General features: G+C 37.7%; 1 protein-coding gene across 4 annotated transcripts in view; it reads right to left on the reverse strand.

Moving 5' to 3' along the window:
- ZNF462 (zinc finger protein 462) overlaps positions 1–19,085 on the reverse strand; it is a 57,353-nt gene extending 38,268 nt beyond the window's left edge. The window contains exon 1 of one of the 4 annotated variants that reach the window (XM_072404350.1): positions 18,633–19,082. The gene's annotated coding sequence lies outside the window, so the exon portion shown is untranslated. Of the gene's footprint in view, positions 1–2,423; positions 2,520–18,632 lie in introns of those variants that run through there. The other 3 variants (XM_072404354.1, XM_072404351.1, XM_072404353.1) reach the window with 3 other exon arrangements.
- Positions 19,086–20,069: the final 984 nt, after the last annotated feature.

The raw sequence follows: 20,069 nt of genomic DNA on the forward strand, positions 1-20,069 counted from the left end.
TGCAGGTGTTTGCTTGCGGTTTGAAGCTCTGTATTTTTTTTCCAACTTCTAATGGAATTACATAGTTTTTATAACCAATTGGAGCTGGTAACCAATCTTGCACATAGCTACCGAAAGCAAAGACCCAAGGAAAAAAAAACTACTGAATGAATGAACCCAGCTGTTTAAAAGATAACTTTTTTTTAATCAGAAAGCTAAACACAGTAGTATCATGTAATATAAAAAAAAAAAAAGTTTGGCCTGAACATAAGCTGTACACATGTTAGACATGTTAGTTGTTTACAACAGTCATGCTTGTCTTGATTGAAATCTCCTTCGATGGTCCCCTGAAAATCCAAGGCAGACTGATAAATGACTGGATCAGGAACAATTAGGTGCCACTCACTTGTTACCCCATTTCCCCTCTCCATAGAGCTAAAAGAAGTTGTGGGTACAGTGCTTATTCATTCATCTAATTTTTTTATGAAAAATTGTTTCTAGTGACTGTAATCTGACATCTATCTGATGTTTGTACAGGGCCTTCACCTAAAAAAAAAATATTGTACTTTAGCCAACATAGTGATTGCACATCAGATCAATGGACAGCCAAAGGAGGGCCATTTAAGGTTACCTTGTTGGCCAGCCCTAGCCAGTGGTACAGAAAGGGAGGGAAATTTCCTACAAACTGTATCAGTTTCAACAATTTGTGATACGCTCCATTTAAATAGTAGGCACTGGGAAAAAAAAAGCCTGAGTGCTACAGTGAATAAATACAGTTGGTGTCATAATACAATAACTATCTTCTGTTTACCAAAACATCATCATCTTCACATTATTTATACAACATTGCCCCAATGGGGACACAAAGAACAACATAAAGAACAAAACCTTTTTTCCCCAAGTACAGTGGAAAAAGGTTAGAACTTCTGTTAGGCTTTTAATGCTCTATGTGTCCAGACTGTGATCATCTCCCTTCACATACTCTCAGTGACACTCTGTGTGCCAGGGTGTGAAAGGAAGTTTAGCAAACTAAAAATATTTAACTGGCAGAGGTTTAATATCTATACCCTGTGTAGAAAATAAAAAAGCATGGAGTTAGGGCGTATTGTAGCTGTGCATCTACCCGGTAGTGGCACTGAGGACCACAGAACAATACACCTGCTTTCACATGCCCAATACAGCAGTCTCTGACCATCCTGTATGATTCTACTTGAAAAAGGAGGCAAAAAAGTTAGTATTCCCCCTTCCCTGAGAAACCTACAGCACTCCTCTTTTTTCTTGTTACAATGGCTAAACAGAAACACAGATTTGACCCAAAACATTCCTTTTTAGCATTACAGTGGAGCCAAAAGATTTTGAGATACTTGGATCATGCTTGCACATCCAGCTGTCATCTGATGCCTACAGAAAGCTTCAATCCACAAAAAATGCAAATGGAATTTGAACAAGGATCCCACAGTTACAAACTCCTCCACGGTAAAAACTTATTTTGAGAAAAATATGCACATTGCCAATTCCTAAAATGTCATGGCTGGTTTGAAAAGACCAAGTCTTTGTCCAGAAGGAAGTATGCAAGTCAAGAATTCTGACTTCATTTGCTGAGCACTTGTTCTAGGTCAAAGACTTATAGGTAGGATTTGAGGTCTGACACAAACGTACAACTGGCATTTTGTAAAGGTACAATAACAATCTACATTATATGCTTCACAAAACTCTGATAACCATTTATATAAAAATGTGAGTAAAACAAAAATTCCTTCTTTTTACATTACTTCTTTAGTAAATTTTAATCAACTCAGATCTTACTTATTAAAACAACAGTGAGCAGTGTACAAAAAATTAAAATGCATGTTAGAATATTTTGGAATGATCTAACAGAGGAACTCATGAAGTTATAAACAGAACCTGCATTATATTAAAACAAAAAGGAGCAAAATATGAGAAAGCATAATGATTACAATGAGATGCATAATCATAAAAGTCAGTTCAAAAAGCTTTACAACTACAGAATGTAAAAATGATGCACCAATGATTGTTAAAATGAAGCTGATGGAGACAAAGTCATTCTGTTATCCTGCAATGTTTAATACTTTTTTCTTTGGTAGTTTTATTCTAAACACACCAGTTTTAAAACCTCTGTTTCACATATTTTCCTTCATGAAATCTGGCATCACTAACTTTGGTTGATTGCATCTAGGAAGAAGCAGTAGAATCATTTTCTATGCTTCTGCTGTTCCCACCACCATGCTCTGACTTCCCCAAACACACCAGAGAAGCTTCCCACCCCCTCTCCTATCATCTCAAAGCAACCCCATCTGCAGATACAAACACTCTTGTATGCTTCAGGCAGTCAGTGATACACAATAAAAAACACATCTACATTAAATAAGCACCAGAAAACAGATAGAGCCATTGAACAATGTAAGCAAACACTGCTAAAATACCTTCACATTGCACAGCTGAATATTTTTTTCTCCTTTATCTTCTCTCCATTGTGTCCACATTTCAACTGACTCACATTTCTTTTCATGAGCCAGGCAGGAAGTGATATAGAGTGACTCACTGTCCAAGTGCCCACCCACTACTCAATGATAATAACCCAGGTCAGGAAGAAAGAAGCCAGAAACTGAAGATGGGAGAGGACATGTGCTACAGAAAACCTGAAGCATGAGAGCATGATCTGAAAGACAATGAGGATCTTCTCAAATCCAGTACAGAGAGACTCTGTGTTTCCAACTGCTGCAGAAAGACATCTTAGTTTCTGTATTAACCACAGCAGGCTGACAGATTTAGTACTAAAACAGCCTTCAAAGCCATAAATGTTCTACCAAAGGAGGATGCATTGTCCTAACACCAACTAGCAGATGTTCAATACATTCAGATAGTATGTTTACTTATTAAATGTTTAATTTATTAATCTTTATTTAATGTTTTATTTTTAATTTCAACAGTTAAGTTGCAAGTGTCTACACCTTCCAATAACTCCTAAGGTATCAACCTCATATTTTCATGGGAAAATCATGCATCTGTAAGAAATCTATGGTCAAAGAACTGGCTAAAAGCAGGTGGACATCAACATTTCATTAAAGGTCACAGACAATGCAGCTGTTGCCTCCTATCAACTTGCCGTACTCATTTTCTAATGAGACAAGAATTATTTGCTCCACATACACAGAAAAGTGCACATAGACGCATTCTCAGGGAAAGACTGTTATTCTCCAGTTTTAGGAGGCTACACACAAGCCAGGTTTTATCCAGGTACTTTCTTAGCTCAAGGGTTAAACCTTAAAAGGTTCAAATACTCAAAATGAATACAAATATGGACTACCAATGATTATTTGTCTTTGCAAATGTTGGTGACGTGGTTGTCATGCTTATCCTTGCTTCTCTGCCAGGATAGAGTACCAACCCAGAAGAAGTATCTGCATCAAAGGTCTTGGCAATGAACTGCTCTCATGCTTTTATTTGTCCTGGCAGGCTTATGAGCAACTAATTTCCTTGAAAATTCAATATGCAAAGGATATGTTTTGCCGTAAGTTTCAGGGATAATATGTTACCTTCTGTCACACAACTGTTTTTTTTCAAAGGGGTGGGTGGCCTTTACCTTTTTGGCTTTGCATATTAAAGAACTCAAGAATTTAGGAAAGTAACAACATCCTAAATGCTAAAGCGTAGGCTAACGTTACAAAACTGGTATCTTCCGGAAGCTTTGTCAGAACATAATGACAACCTTGTATATCCTTTGCTCACACTTTTAGAAGTACAATAACATAAGTACATAACTCCTAGTAAGCCCTAAAAATTCAACTTGCACTGGTCAGATTGTATTTTAATGCTTCGCAGAGTCTAGTTACCATTAGAGTGTACAATTGTCAGAGATTACGCACTGCAATATATTCAGATTGTTAAGAGAATCCTAAACACTTATGGATAATACCAGGAAACAAAAAGTTACTCTCTCTGTTTAAAAGACGTTAGAAAAGCTAGATGCTAATGATGATAAAAATTATCACAACATTAGGAGTAGTCAGTGAAAGGGAGTTCCCTCTTGGAAGAAGGAGAAAAAACTACAACACATATCAAATGGTGGCTCAGGGCTTTTCGCAATAAGACCCAACAGCAGGTCACAAAGATCACACCAATATTTGAGACACCTCTGTACATACATCTCTATCCACAACAAAGGAGACACACCAGGGGAGCCATCTTTCTCTCAGTTCATATCTACTATTCAGCAATGCCAGCCTCCACAGAAGGTGTATTTTGACCATACTTTAGATAGAAGTATGAAGATGGACAGAAAGTACAAGAACACATTAGGGAGTCAAAACAACCTAAAAGGCACGTAAAAGACAGTGTTTATTAATTGAATACAGACTCATAAAAGGAATAAACTGGAGAACCAGAAAGACTAAATCAGGGATATAAAAGACATGGTATCATGCAATATACCATTGCTGGGCTTCTCCAAGGGTTTTGAGGTTACAATGTTGGAAACGTTTCTAGGAAGGATAGATAACTTACATAAGTGAACTTCATTCCAACAGAACAACACCCCTAAGAGCTCTGTCTAAAGCTGCGTACACACGTCAAATTTTTCTCGCCCGATAATCGGCATCGGCCAGATATCGGGCGAGAATCTGGCGTGTGTACAGCCCAGGTCGTTCATCGTCCGTGGATCTGTCCTGGTGGATCCACGGACGATGAACAATGAGCGATCCTAATGCAAGGGAAGGGGTAAAGCGCGCAGCAGGGTGCCGCTCCGTCGCTCTCCTCATAGAGCAGAACGGTGCTGTATGTACAGCACTCGTTCATGCATCTTGCGGTTCTTATCGTTGGAAAGGATTGTGAAAGATCCTTTCCAACGACAAGAATTGCACGTGTGTATGCGGCTTTAGCCTACAATCTCAAAACTCTTCCTGCACTTCAAAGACAGGCACCACCCTTCAAGTGTGAAGAATAGTACCAGACCTTATGTTTAATGGAAATATCTCTATTTATCATTATTTTTCTGCCTACAAAGGCAGCAAACAGCTTTTTTGTCAGTAAAGTAAGTCTCCATGGTATTGAATAGAGTATGATACACATTGCTACTGATTGTGCAACGGAGGAAGCAAATATCTGTCTGGAACATCAAGGCTATAGTCATTTTCCTAAATCATACTGTATGGCATCATGTGACCTTCTCATTTAATGTGAATGTTCAATCACTGTCACTTTTTGTAGAATGTAATGGCTTACATTCCCCACTTTTTTCTCTATACCTAAAACCGGGAAATCTTTTGTTATTGTTTTAATACCTTACTGACTTTTCCACTTCAAGAGAAATTACTTACAATCCATTATTGTCTTGGTTCAATGTCAACACCTAATTCTAACGTGAAAATATTTGCTGGCTATCTTGAAGTATGCATATATTGTGAAGCTTTTCTGCTTTAAATAAACTAGACTATAATAATTAATTTACTGTGTTATAACACTGATAATTCCTAATGATGTTCAGAGCATATACTTTAGCCTGTCAGAGTCTATTAGCCTTTACAACTGTAATTCTCAACTGATACCAATCTATTTCATGGGGTTACCTACTAAGAACTATTCAATTTGACTTCAGAGTTATTACATATTTTCTGCAAGATTTCTGCAGTTATGTAGGTTTTGTTCATCAGTCAACCTGCTATGTCTCCATTAAATTCCTACTCCATATGACTGACATATAACCATGTTTTTTTTCTAATGCCCCCCCATAGTGGGGACAATATGCCATTCAAATGTCTATAAAAGTATTATGTAACCATACTGTAAGTTGTAATATGACCGGCCCACTTGAATCTATACCAATAAAGTGACACAACTACAGTAGTTTATATTATTCCCAATTAACATTTGATACATATAATGTTATTAAATTGATCAAACTAATTTTTAACAGATTTCAAATAGAATCAATGTTTTTATCAAACCTTATCTACACAAAACATTGGGTTGTACATGCCCAGCTTAAAGCGTACCTAAACTCAGAAATTTCACTTTACATAAAAGGGTAGACAACCCTTCAGAGAAAAATCTGCAGATCTCACACATGCGCAGTGAGATCGGCAAGTTTTTTTTCCAACCTACATCACCCAATCTTGCGCCTGGGTCAGGTGGCGTAGGAAGAAGAACCAGGAAGAAGAGGCGAAGAAACCAGGATGACATGGGACCCAATGGAAGACACCTCCGGATGGATCAGACTGCCCTGTGGGATTGAAGGTAAGTGGATTTTTTTTGTTTTAGGCACTTTTCAGTTTAGTTCCTCTTTAAGTCAGGCAACCAAATGAATCGGAGTTGTACACTATCTAAAATTTCCTTAGTCTAAGAATTTCCTAATGGTGGCAATTTGTAAAAGTCTTCCATTCATCTACGGAAAATTTCCTTGAAAAATATTTATGATAAAGGTGAATGATAGGATGAACAGATTCCAAACCTATTAACGTGGAATGCTACAAAAGTGTGGAATACACATTTAGAGGTCAGCAAGATAAGAGATGATCTCATCTATAGCGGTGGTCACCAAATTTACTGGCTCCGGACCGCGCAAAACTTCCCCCATGGTGAAGTCATGATGCCAGAATCCTCCCACTTTCCCATCACAGGTGTGAGCTGTCAACCGGCCCACTTCCCTGAGCCGGCGATCCATATGAGGGACATGGTCCGAGGCTCTGCCCAATGCGCCCCCCAATGGGGTCTTTCTTCTGACCCCGCTTGGGGGTGCCAGAGCCCAAGGGCCACCAACATTTTCTCGACCGCTGATCTTTAGGGTATTTAGGATGAGGTCGGCACTAGATGGCATATCTTTTCATTTCTAGGCATAATGTTAAGAAAAAAGCAATTCAAAGAGAGATTAGAGAAGAAGAAGAAACTGCAACAAACGCCGGCATTTAGCACATATGCACATCTTTATATCTTTTTTTTGGAAGCATGTAGCAATTAGAAAGAAAACGATGTGTGTGACTTCGCCCACAGCACACAACTGATCACCTTCTGTGGTGTACATTGGTCTTCTGAGCTCAGTACTCAATGTTATTATTAGAAGATGACAGTGGAATGACATGAGCAATGCTCCAACTCAGTCTAAATCAGCTTAGTCCTAAAGATGTTATTTGCTAGGCTAAAGCTGAAGGAAGCTCAGCTGTGTAATGCTGGATGCCAATTTAAATGAACTAGTAAATCAAAGCTGAAAGAAAAAAAAAAGAACTGGTAAAAAACTAGAATAATGAAAATGCGTGTGTTGCCCTTAATGATCATGGTTTGCATTAATTTGCCGTGCTACATTAGAACTTGGATTCATGGATTCAGGTTGCCATGGGTAAAAACAATCCTCTTTCTTCCAGTTTTTTAAATCGACACCAAAACGCTTCCAGTGAGTTACACAAATCTTGATTTTGGTATACTTGTAAAAATGCTAGCTTGCCTTTGCCTACAGTTTTATGTTATTTGGTAAATTACGATGACAAATTAAATTCCAATGTAAATTAATTTCTTTTGTTTTTCAAAGTGTGGGACAAGTGCCACACTTCACACCTCTTTAGGACTTTCTTCAGACAAAGGATAAAGGTCATTCAAGTAGAAGTTGTCTTCCAAATTATGCACAGAAGCAAATAAAGTTCAGACAGGTGTGCTGAGTCTAACTGCACCGTTTGTTTAGTTTATATGTGGGGGCTAGCATCATAATTGAAATCATTAAAAGTGAGAAGCAAACAAAAAGTATCCCACAGCATAAAAAAATACATTTTTGGAAGTTAATTTTTCTTTCTTTTTAGGCTTTCATCTGAACATGGCCAAATAAAGGTTTGTACTCGGAATGAAATTTTAGAGCACTTGTTGTTGCGAGGAAAAAATCTGCTTTTGCCAGTCTCTATTATTTTTAAGAATTGATAGTTTATCTATTTGTGGAAGATTGTGGTATAGCAGAGATGATGAGGAATGCATGGAAATGAAGGGGATGGCCACTATAAATCTATACTTCTGTGAATACATATTTTGAACATGAATCCAAAGCAGACATTCCTCAAAGTATGTAACATGAGGCACTTAATTAACAGCAGGCCAAAAGAAGCCTAAAAATAGCTTAGCCTAGATCTTTCTTTTTTGGGGGGATTCCTTATTATCAATATTAAAATAACAAATAATAACTGTATTTGAAGGATAAAGGGTATTGGAATGTATTTGCAGTTTTGCTTCAGGTTTCAGACCTGAATAGAAAAGCCAATGCTTTAAAAAGTCATTGAAGGTACATCAGGTAGCTTTAAATACCTTGTCAGTCAAACATAGGATTTGACATTGTCTGCTTTATTAAGGTTCATATAAAAAATGTCATCCATTCAAAACACATTTGAAGTAAGTTCCTTCAAGTGTTTTCAGAGTGCTTGCTTTTTGAAACCAACCTGTTTGTCATAGCACTCTTCACTGTGTATACCCAACCTATCTCATGGCACTGGTCTAGATTTTAGACCTGATCACTGTAAGGACTATAAAAGTCATATTATGTTCATGCAACCACAACTAAATAATTGAGCAGTGAGTATTAGGACAATATCATGGTTGGAAATGAGACGATCCTGATAAAAAAATATATTTTGAAAATGATCTCTTATACATTGACCTTTTACAACCAAGAAGATAAATAAGACCTAATGAGCACCTAGAATGGCTTTACGTACAACTAAAGATTATATCTGACAAATATCACAGCAGGCTAGGAAATCCTTTCACCAATATTCAAACATAATCTTATCTGGATGTAGGAAATCATGTGAAAGGTAAGTTATTAGACCATATTCGTCCGGGTTTGGCACTCATTAAAATACATGTAATATTTGATTCTGAAAATGAGTCTTGTAACTCTTTCTTAACTGCTAGTTGAGTTAACTAACACAGAGCAAGCATGAGAATCTTAATTGTCCGAACAATATGATATAGACATGCATGTTTCAAGGCGATGGCTTACAATTAGGAGAAAGAATGAGGTTAAAAAAAGTCAACAGCATAATCTCCCACGTTTCGGTCCTTAAAGGGTACTTTTAAAGAACTAAGTGCTACAAACCTAACTCCGCATTCAAAATTAAGTTGGAGAGGAAGAAAAAAAAAAAAACACTGGTAAAACTACATCATAGTGATGTATTGAGTAGATAGCTGACAGTGGATAGCTTTACTTGCTTCCTTCTCTATGGTGTGAATATGAAAAGAAAAAGCCAATGGTTTTATTTAGAAGATTTAGGCTTGTGTTCCAGTAATGAAGTTTGCACCCTAAATTCCCTACTATTTACTATACGTCCTTGGACAACACTCAATCACATTTTCAAGGGAAAAAAAAGACTTAAGAATTTCTCCAGTATACTTTCAGTTCAGCCACTGCTTTTTCTTTCTCATCAATGTCAGCCTTTGCCCAGGATAATTTTAACAAGAAGAAATGAAGATATGTCAGGCTCTTATTTCACGGCATAAAACTGGATTGTGCATGAGATCTTTCTGTCTGATGTTGATCAAATTACTTAGCAAATGAACCTCCACCCCATGCCTCTTCAACTCAGTCCATTATAACTCAGAGCATTTATTTTCCAAGGTGTAGATGGACTTCTGCATTCTAAGCACTTCTCAGAAATAGCAGATCACACAGTTTTTCCTCTACCCATCCCCCAAGCGTATAGCTTTCTTCTCAGATAAAGAAGGAGCTGCTCTGCTGAATTTTTTCCAGCACAGAGACTATAGACACAGCTTCACAGAAGCTGCAGTGATGTTAAGTCCTCAGAGCTTTAGAAGCAGCCATTTTAACTCAGTAAATGCAGAGTGAAGCCTGTAGCCTAAACACAACATGGCTTCTGACCATCCCAGTCATATCTAAACAAAACACATTGCTCTTGCAGAAAGATCTAATGCTGGTTAATAAAACTCTGCATAATTACTGATAGAAACTACACCATTTTTCTGGATTAGGACAATATGTTTAACCATTTGCAGAACTTGCTTTCAGCTAGCATAAAAGCAGTAATGAAAAACTAGGAGGATATTTTAAAATTGTGCATTATAGGAAACCCAACAAATGGCCATCAGGGCTTGAAAAAAAATAAATTAAACTGAAGCTAAAAAATAGGTCATGTCCAAATTCCATCTGTTCTCTTAGGAGTTGTCCTTCTGCTCTGCAAAGAGAGGACACAGACTGACTGTTTGCTGGATTCCAAAGTCTAAATAACCTTTGTTAATCTCTAGCCAGTCTGTCTGCATCAGAAAACCCTGCCAACAGACACACCCTTCAACACAAAGACTACAGCCAGCATTTAAAAAGGCTTCTTAGAAGGTTTCATTGTGCAACCATAAAGGAAACAAAATGTCTTCTGCATTAAGTCAATTAGCACCAATATGCATCACAAAATAATTTAAAAAGCTACTCAGTATATGGAAAGGTGACTCTACATTCCCCAAGTTGGTAAACAACTGCATTGTAATTGTTTACATGGTTACCACCTTATCTAATTAGGATTGTGTTCAAGAGTTAGTACCCTAGTTGCACAGCAATGTTGACTTGCACAAGAATTTACCAACCAAAATAAACAGCATTACAAAATGTCATAACTATAATTTCATGCTTATCTATAGGTCATAGAAAATGACCTAATAAATTGGTAAATTTATTCGTGTACATGGTCTGTTCTGTGCAGTTTTAGAACACCTTTGGCACGTTCAAATACACTTGACCATTTGTTATATGCCATGTCCATGATGTGAACACAGTTCTTCAGCAAACAGACCTTGTTATAGAGGAAGGGTGCTTGGAAAGACAACCATAGATGGCTTGATGTAGAACTCAAGAAAAAACTCAAGAAAGAAGACAAAGCCACTGGGTCTCCAAAGTACAGGATTCCTGCTTTATTATAAAAGCACTGTCACACCATGTTGATAAGTCAACGTTTTGTAGGCCACACAGGGTCCCTTCCTCAAGGCAAAATAGTGTCAATCTTAGAATGATTGGTCACTATGTTGCCTTCAAACAGTTGACTTTTCAACATGTTGTAAAAGTGCTTTTATAATAAAGATCCTGTACTTCCAAAACCTGGCAACTTCGTATTCTGGTTCCATGACCATTCAACTTGACTTTTTTGCTGGGAAAAATTCTGACTTTAAACTTAGTTTAAAAAAATTGTTCCTCATAGTAGTACTGGCTAGCTTATGAACACAATAGAATAGGTAACATCTAATGGTAGAATCTCACCTCGGTACATCAACCTACAAAAAGCCCAATTACAAGGATTTCAACTATTCATGTACCAGTACATGAGTAGATAGCATAAAACAATTGCTGTGATCTTTCCGAGGAACAGTGCCTGGGGCATCTAAAAATGTTATTTAAAACCACCACCACGACTTTTAGAAGAGAAATGGCAGCTTTTCTGTTACATGAAACATAAAACTCACATGATGTGGGGAACAGTACTTGAAAGTCCTCAAAATGTTCTATTTATGCAATAGTCCTTTTCTGGGATAAAATTACAAGTTGTAGTCGTTTTATTGGTCTTTGATCACCAAGGAGGTTACGAATTGGCCCTCTGAAGAATATCTTGACCCTACTGTATTTAAACAAAAAAGTGACGTTTTACATTGGCTCCATGCCAAATCCTTATACCTGCCTATTTGTTCCTGGTTGCATTTTTTATTTAATAGATCCCATAAACTAATATATTTTCCAGCTGTTTAAATCAGAAAAGGTTACTGAGGAATAAGCAGACTGATCTTGACTTCCTTTTTCCTAGGTTTTCCTAAGCTATTCCAAAAATTTTCTGCCAGTTGGAAATAGCTTTTAAAGGAGTCATTCAGAAGGAAACTGTGTAAGATGCTAAAGCATAAATATACGGTTATTCATGAGAATGGAATGACTAATTTCAAAACACCCAGTGAGCTTTTCAACTTTTCAAAATTTTGGGCTGGGTTGAAGGCTTTTTGACATTTTCCACTAAGCCAGCAGGCTAATGGCAACCTTTTTAATTACAGACAATTCTCCCTAACCCCTAAACAGGGGCCATCTTTCTCACAAGTTTAGAAGCAGACTACTTTTCTAGTAGGGTCTTTGGATTATGCTTTTTTCTATGATGCACTCACTGAAGGTAATTTAGGAGTTGCCCATGCAGACATAGGTATAGTTACTCCTAAAATAACCTGAACGGTAATCTGAACAAAAAGAGGCTTTTTTTTAAAGCTATACAAGATAACTAAGCTTCACAACCTATCATCCAAGTCTAACCATCCCAAATAAGAAACTTTATTAACAATTAACATAACTTCCATGCATGACCTTGAGAGGTAAAAACAGAAATCACGTTGGAGTAGTTACTGCCAGTTCATCCAAAATGCAGATAAAGTTTCTCCACTGGGGGGAGTTTCTCCACTGCCTTTCAGCAGGCTATAATACATATCTTGTAATAAAATATTTTGTGTATCCTTCCTCTGAATTTCCATTTAATGTCCCTAACTACTAACCCAATTAAAACCCCAAGCAGAACCTATGCGTTTCATGGAGGTGTATCTGCTACTTTGGAGCAAGAGGATAGAGATATTTTATTTAATAATTATTGATCAAAAATAATAATGGCCCCGAAATCCCAGTTTTCTTTTACCTTTGGGTTCTTTCTTAGATTAAATATTTTATGTATTTTCTATATTGCGCCAGACAAATATAGAGAACTATATCCTGTAGCACGCTCTGTGTGTCCCAGCTATTGAAAAGGCTTACAGTCTAACATTCCTAGTTATAGGACCTATCTGGTGAGAGGCCAAGTAACATATAGGGCAGCACGGTGGCTCAGGGGTTGGCACTCCGGCTTTACCAGCCCTAGGTCCCAGGTTCGATTCCCAGCCAGGACATTATCGGCATGGAGTTTGCAGGTTCTCCCCGTGTCTGCATGGGTTTCCTCTGGGTACTCCAGTTTCCTCCCACATGCAACATGCAGTGAGGTTAATTGGCTTCTCCCTAAAGATTGACCTTAGACTATAGTAATGACATATGACTATGGTAGGAACATTAGATTGTGAGCTCCTTTGAGGGACAGATAGTGACACGACTATGGACTTTGTACAGCGCTGCGTAATATGATGGCGCTATATAAATACTGTGTAATAATACCATATATGTTTTGTGTCTGTGTTAAATTTGGAAAGAGAACAAGAACCTCCTTGATAAACCTAATTGTCTGATACCCAGTTCAAAGTTGTAAGCCAAGAGTATTTAAAACTTAACTATTTTTATACTGAAATATCTACCCATTTTCTAATCAGTAGCTTGCTTTTCTAGTTACAAGTTGGCTTTTAGGGTTATCATGATAAATCAGCAATATATTACATACTGTACAACAAATAATCTTGGGGTGAAAATCTCGTAAAAAAAGCACATACAAAAATATGACACAGGAGAGTGACTTGCCTGCTGAACAAGTTTTCAGTCTATGAGATGGAGAAACATTACATATGAAAGGTAAGAGGAAGCTGTTGTTTTAAAACCAGGCTACAATAATCAAGATACTTTTAGAACTTGGTTAAACACCAGGCCATGTAGAAGAGATTTCTATCTGCTGTGGATCAAACTACAGCAGCATGAGGCCCCACCCAATGTCTCTTCAGCACAGCATGTTTTTTCCAAGGTGCAGATGACTTCTGCATTCTGAACACTTGGCAGAAAAGCAGATCATCCAGTTTTCTTCTCTAATAACCATCCCCCAGGCTGAGTCCTTTCTTCTCTGAGCAGGCACAGTTCAGCTGAATATTTCTAGCTCATGTTCCTGAGACAGGAGAAACAACTCCTTATAAGAAGCCATTTTAAAGCACTGGAAGCCTGAAGCTTCAGCACAACATGGTTTCTTATCCCAGTGTCATCTGAAAACAGAAAACCACTAAAACAGAAGTGTACAAGACTAGGTGTTGCAAAATTCATTGAGATTGTGTGCTGCACAATAATGACACAAAACAAATTAAACTAACCAGTGCTTGCTTGAGTCTAATTTAGTAAACCTAAGTATGTGAGCCTCTAGACTTTCTGCTTACTACCGGACACAATACTAACAAATGTTAACATTGTGAATAAAAATATAGGCTGACCTAAAATTAAAAGAAATATATAGGTCAAAACCTTCTCATGTGGGATTTCTTTTCCATTTGGAATGAACATAATCTTACTCTTGTGCAACTTCAATGAAATAACTACTGCTTGACCTCACTTTGACTATCACTTTGTGAAGGTATTTTAAGTTTAATCATGCATCTTTTAATGGCATCAGATCAACTTCAGCAAAAGTAAGAAGTAATAAAACAATACTAAGCAAAAATGTTTGTAGGTATATGGAATATTAATCTTTATTCCTAAAGCATCTCCAGAGAGTGACAGAACTAATTAGGACTAGAGTTATCTGACACAAAAGGTGCTGGATCAGAACTTACAAAATTGCCTTAGTAGTAATGCACATATTTTAGAGGAATGCAGATTCCGAGTAAGAAATCATTCAGACTGAGTAACAATAAAATACATCTTCAAACCATATTTATTAGCTTGGTTTCCAAAACTCTCAAAGCTCAGTTCATAAAGCAAAACTGATGATAAAGAATATTCAACAAAGCATTTTACCTTAAGCAGTTTTCTAAGTAGACAGGGTTGCAGGGTTTCTAATCATAGACTAGGTAATCAGTAACCTGGAGAATGCTCCATAACCTGTGCTGCATTGGTATACATATTTTCTCCACTCTTTACTTCATTGCCTTGTTTTACCAGCATTACCTAATGTTACATATTAGTTTATATAATATAAACATACTATTATTTATCATGTTAATAGACATAGTGACCACTTGTTCTAGAATGTAGGCATTTTAAAGACCTTTGAAAACATGGAAGAAAACACTGCCAACACAACAGAGTTTGCTATGTAGCTGCCTTCGATACCAACACTCAACTTACTAAAACTTATGACTCAAGCAGAGGAAATTATCATTATTCAAGACTGTTCTTTATGAATCTTTCTTCAGTTTACTCAAATGTGTTTTCTTTTAAACCTTTTTTCGTTTCACGGAAAATCATGCATTGTTAGACCTAAAGATTCAATGAAGCAAGTTTGGTCAAGGAACGAGAGGAAAGTTGGAGGGAACCAGTGTTCATGTCATATCCCAGCCCAATCCGTGAACAAGATCTTTACACAAGGTACAGGTTTATGTGATCTTATTTAAAAGATTTTTGTTCTCAAGACCACTGTGGTGGAATAATAGTTCTGGACATTTACTACAAATTCAAGAGTATACAACAAAATAAGAATGAATTCTGATGCCACAAAAACTTCCATCACATTTGTGTAAATACAAAGGAACATGCACAAAATAACCAATGGAAGCAAGTACTGATTTACATGATATGTTTAATGCTTCTTGGATCTACAAAACATCTTAAGAATTGTAGGTATTATTTTAGCCATACATGAATCCTGTAGCCTATTGTAGCATTCCACATACTTAGTACATGGGTTTCTTATGAAAGTGAGATGAGGTAATGAACAAACACATAGTTCAAAACTAGAACATCTAAATTTCAGCTGCACAAAGATACAATTGTTTTAGATCGATCCTTATCAATTTAGGATACAATTGAAAAAATAGAATGATGTCGTTTTCATTTTCTCACAATATCCAGTATCTATTACGCAATGTATATGTATTGGGTGTGATCTCTTTTGCATATTCATATATTGAACTATCTGCAACATGCTACTTTGTGCCAGCCTGCAATATGGTGCATTTCATTCAACCACAATAACAAGAAAGCAAATGAGTAGGTCCACCCACCCAGTCTTTAAAGCCATGAAGCCATTTCTTAGGGCATTTTAGAGCCAAACATAGTCAGGTGCAGTTCCTCATGAGTTTCTGACATAGAAAGAATCCAGAATTTGGTCTAACACAGTGTTTCACGGCTGGAGTTCCTCCAGAGGTTACTAGGGGTTCCTTGAGCAGTGAGCAATTTGTGCCTCTCAAGTCAGTTTAAATGACACCAATTAATTTTTTGGCTATCCAAAAGGCCAGCAAAGAAGCATTCTTCCTAATGATCACCACACTAATGCACTGTGAGCTGTGGCTATAGTAATTAAAGTAGGGGTAGACCTTAAAGTTGTTTCGAAGGGCTCCCCATTGTTAAAAAGGTCGAGAAACACTGGTCTAACAGGTATACCTGGAACTAGAAATCCATATAGCCACCATCTTTGGACAGTAAAATAGTTGTTGATTAATAATGTTAAGTCAATATTATCTCATCTGGTTCTTTTTTTTTTTTTTGAGACATGCAGAAACTCTATACTAAGATAAAAAATTAAAGACCATCCCTCTCAACACAGAGGATGTAAAATGACGATACAAGAATTAGGACGTTAGATAAATCTACGCAGACTTGAAGAGACTTCTCCTATATATTTACCTGAACTCCTACAGACAGCCAAAAAGATCAATGGTTAAATTGACCTGAGAGTCCCAAACTGTTTATTGCTTAAGAAACCACTGGAGGAACCCTAGGGTTCTACGAAACCCTGTTGAAAAACAGGTTAAGAGGCTGAAGGCCAAGTTTTCCCAAAACTGAAATCTAGTTGTAGGTTGCTACTCATAGTCTGCATCCTACAAATGATTTGTTTTGTCTATTGGGAAATTCTTTTGGTATTACCTCAACACCAAAGTTTTCTTCTTGGACCTTTTAGAGCTGTCATCTACCATATTGTAATCAATGTAAAAAAACAATTAACTGCGGGATTAGGATCACTCATGAGATAATCATTGAAGTAGATGGACATACATAGAAATCATGGTGGAGAGGCATCTCCACAAAAGTATATACAAAGATCATTGTAATTCAACCTGCTACACCAACCATCAAGTATCGACTTTCAGTTGGCTTTAAATTACAAATCAACACTGTTGTAGGTACATTGTCTTCAGTTATAATTCTGGAGTCAACCTGGTTACTTCCTCTATAGGTTTTGGGCTCCCTGGGTCTTGTAGAAACGTTAATCACAAATGTAGTATGGTTTTTTTTTAATTTACCAAACTATGAAACAGGTGTAGAATTATTTGTATTACCTTTAGAAAACTTGAATATTTTAGTTATGAATATAGCATGCAATGGAATAATTTCACTTTCTTAAGAATAGTCATGGGGGGTCGTGTCTGAGGCTATAACTTGGAGACCATGTTCTTGTAAGATACCTGCACAGTTTGGTTCTAAATGTAGTATCTAAATCACATTTGAGTATGCGTTCCAGAACAAAAAATAAAATGTTCCTAAAAAAAAAAAAAAAATTGGTTTAAAAAAATGAAAACAACTAAAAACACTGCTCAAAAATAAATAATCGTAACCAGGTTTTGTAAACTAAAAAAACTTTATTAAACACCAAAATGTAATAATTAAGAAAGATTGAGCTTGTAGAGCATGATTACCAAAAGGAAAACCAACAAGGAGATCAAGAGTCATGCTAATACAGAAAGAAAACCTCCATGTCAGCTTTGTCTGCTTTGAAGCCCTCTATTCTCCATCTTCTGGTGGAGCTACAGCATGACATGAGTTATCTGGCATACATTATGGCTTTCTGCAGCAACTTGCATAGTCACTTCCTCTCAAAATGTCATCAGATTGTTTCAACCACATGGAAATAACACCACTAATGAAGCTCCAAGTGTTGAAGGTTCTTGTCCATAAAAATACCACTTAATGATTTCACCATGGTTCTAGAATGTTAGGTTGAGCTTTGAAAGGCAAAGAGCGATGAATAAAAGGAGGGTAACCAGGAGGAGCTTACTAATGACTATGGTGGAGCAGAAGCTTTGTACTGAGGTCTGGACAGAAACCAAAGCAGACAAGGGCAGAGATACAAAATCATGGACAGGAACCAAAGGCTTCCAGGTTCTTAGGTGATCTAGGTTCCATCTGGGGTTAATCACATAGATATACAATGAGTGAAATAAAAGTAGCAGAGGTAACATGAGGACTTTCCATGTAATATTTAATGACTGTGCAGTGGTTTCTTCTCCTTCACCCTCCAGAAGCACAACAACCCCAATCCCTCCCTCCTAGACAAGAGAATCCAACTCAGAATCAACCTTCCATGTCAACTGAAGCTTAGGAAGGAGGGGGTGCCAGAAGACCTCTAAATAGGCAGGAGGAGGGGGGTGGTGGAAAATCCAAAGCAAGCAGCTAATGGAAGAGGTCACCCTACTGCTTTGGTCATGCAGCCACCGAGCATTCAGTCCTATTTCCTACCCCCCTCTGTGTCTGTCACTGTTTTACTCCAGACACAGAAGTACATGCAAACATAGCCTCAGGAGTCTTTACCTCCCCCATGATCATCAAGGTCTTTATTTTATGTAATCTCCACTACCACATGGGGCTGTTTGGGTAAAGCAGAAGAGGTCAATTAATGAATTCATTAATTTGCTGGTCTTCTCCACCTCCTCCTGTCCTAACCACCACCACCACCTTTCTTCTCTAGACAGCACACCATAGAGGTTTCCCAAGCCCAGTCTGCAGACCCCACCGCCTTACTAGTCTCATTATTCATCAACAAGGAAACAATAGCAATAAAGAAGGAGAGGACTTCAATGGAAGAACTTACAGAGCTCTCTGGACGTGGCTGCACCAGCCTCTGTTGTCCTGCTCCTTCAGAATGTGGCGTTGTATCTATGAGGAGAGATGGTGGCTCTCAGCTTGAACTTGTTCCTTGACTCTCATGCTGCCAGGTTCAGCAATGGAGAATTGCCATCTTCCTTGCTTTTTATTTCTCCTCTCTCTCCTTCACTGGCTGCTGCTGCTCTGCAGCTGCAGATGACCTGAAAGATCCGTCTCTCTCACTCAGTGTGTGTGTGTCTGCCTCCTTCTGAATAATGAGCAACCAGAAGGGAGAGGGAGAGCGAGAGAAGACAATCTCTACCACACAAAACGCAAGAGCACCAGGGGGTGCACAAAGTCTATCTAACAGCAAGGAGCACGTAGACATGTCTCCTATCTGTGGAACGTGAGCTACACATATTCAAGCACAGCAGTGCCTCCTTTAGCTGAGATGAAAGGACTAAGCTTGGGGGAAGGGGAGAAGGAGGAAAAAAAACTTTTCTTTCTGCTTTTCTATGAAGTGCTTTGAATGCAAGAGTAATCTGCACCATGAAAAGAGAGAGAGGGAGAGAGAACCGCTTTGAGATGTAATGGACTGTGCTGAAGAGACATGGGGTGGGGCTTCATGTGCTGCTGTAATTTGACCTACAGCAGATAGCAACCTCTTCCACACAATCCAGGCTTGTGCTCTGAAATAAGAGCTTCAAGTATCTTTGTGTTTTTGTGAAAGGATCTAGTGCTAAGGCTCATATTGATGAAGGAGGAATAGACAAGCTCAGGTGAAAGTCTTTTGTGAGAGGATGTTCAGTCTAAGCAGAGCTTGCAACACACTTCCTGTTTACTTTTTGTCTGAAGGCAATATTAGAAAGGGTTGGAAATGTTCCTCTGCTTGTGAACATGACAATTCCTTCACAAGCTTGCAAGTTCAGACCACTGCATGAAGTTCAGCTTCGGTTGTCCATCCACCATAGCTTGTGACCTAGACAAGGACAACCTACCATCAATACTCATGCAGATAATATTTACCTATGATTTCTGACTTGCTAGTAGCACAAAACCATGATTATTTCCATCTCATTTCTCTGTATGTGACACGTCTTTTACTGGTAAGGGTTTATTTCATGGAGAAACTTGAATAGATCAAGCTAAATGGGAAAAAGTGTGCAGTTATGGGTAATCAATACATCGATACACATATGAGACGTGTTTGGTATCTAAATTCAGGGTTTTTTGTACTTCTTTAATTGAACAAAAAATGTCCATATCGTTATTCCTTTAAATCGACCCTTCTTGACCTCTTTAACATGGAGGAACCATTGAAATAACTTTAAGGTCTTAGGTAAACCCTGCTATAAATACTATATCCACAGCACACAGTACATTAGAGCAGCCTTTCTTAAACTTTTTAACAAGGGGAAACCTTGAAATAATGTTCGGGTTCTCA

The sequence above is a fragment of the Pyxicephalus adspersus genome, chromosome 3, assembly GCF_032062135.1.
Source record: "Pyxicephalus adspersus chromosome 3, UCB_Pads_2.0, whole genome shotgun sequence".
Lineage (NCBI taxonomy): Eukaryota > Metazoa > Chordata > Amphibia > Anura > Pyxicephalidae > Pyxicephalus > Pyxicephalus adspersus.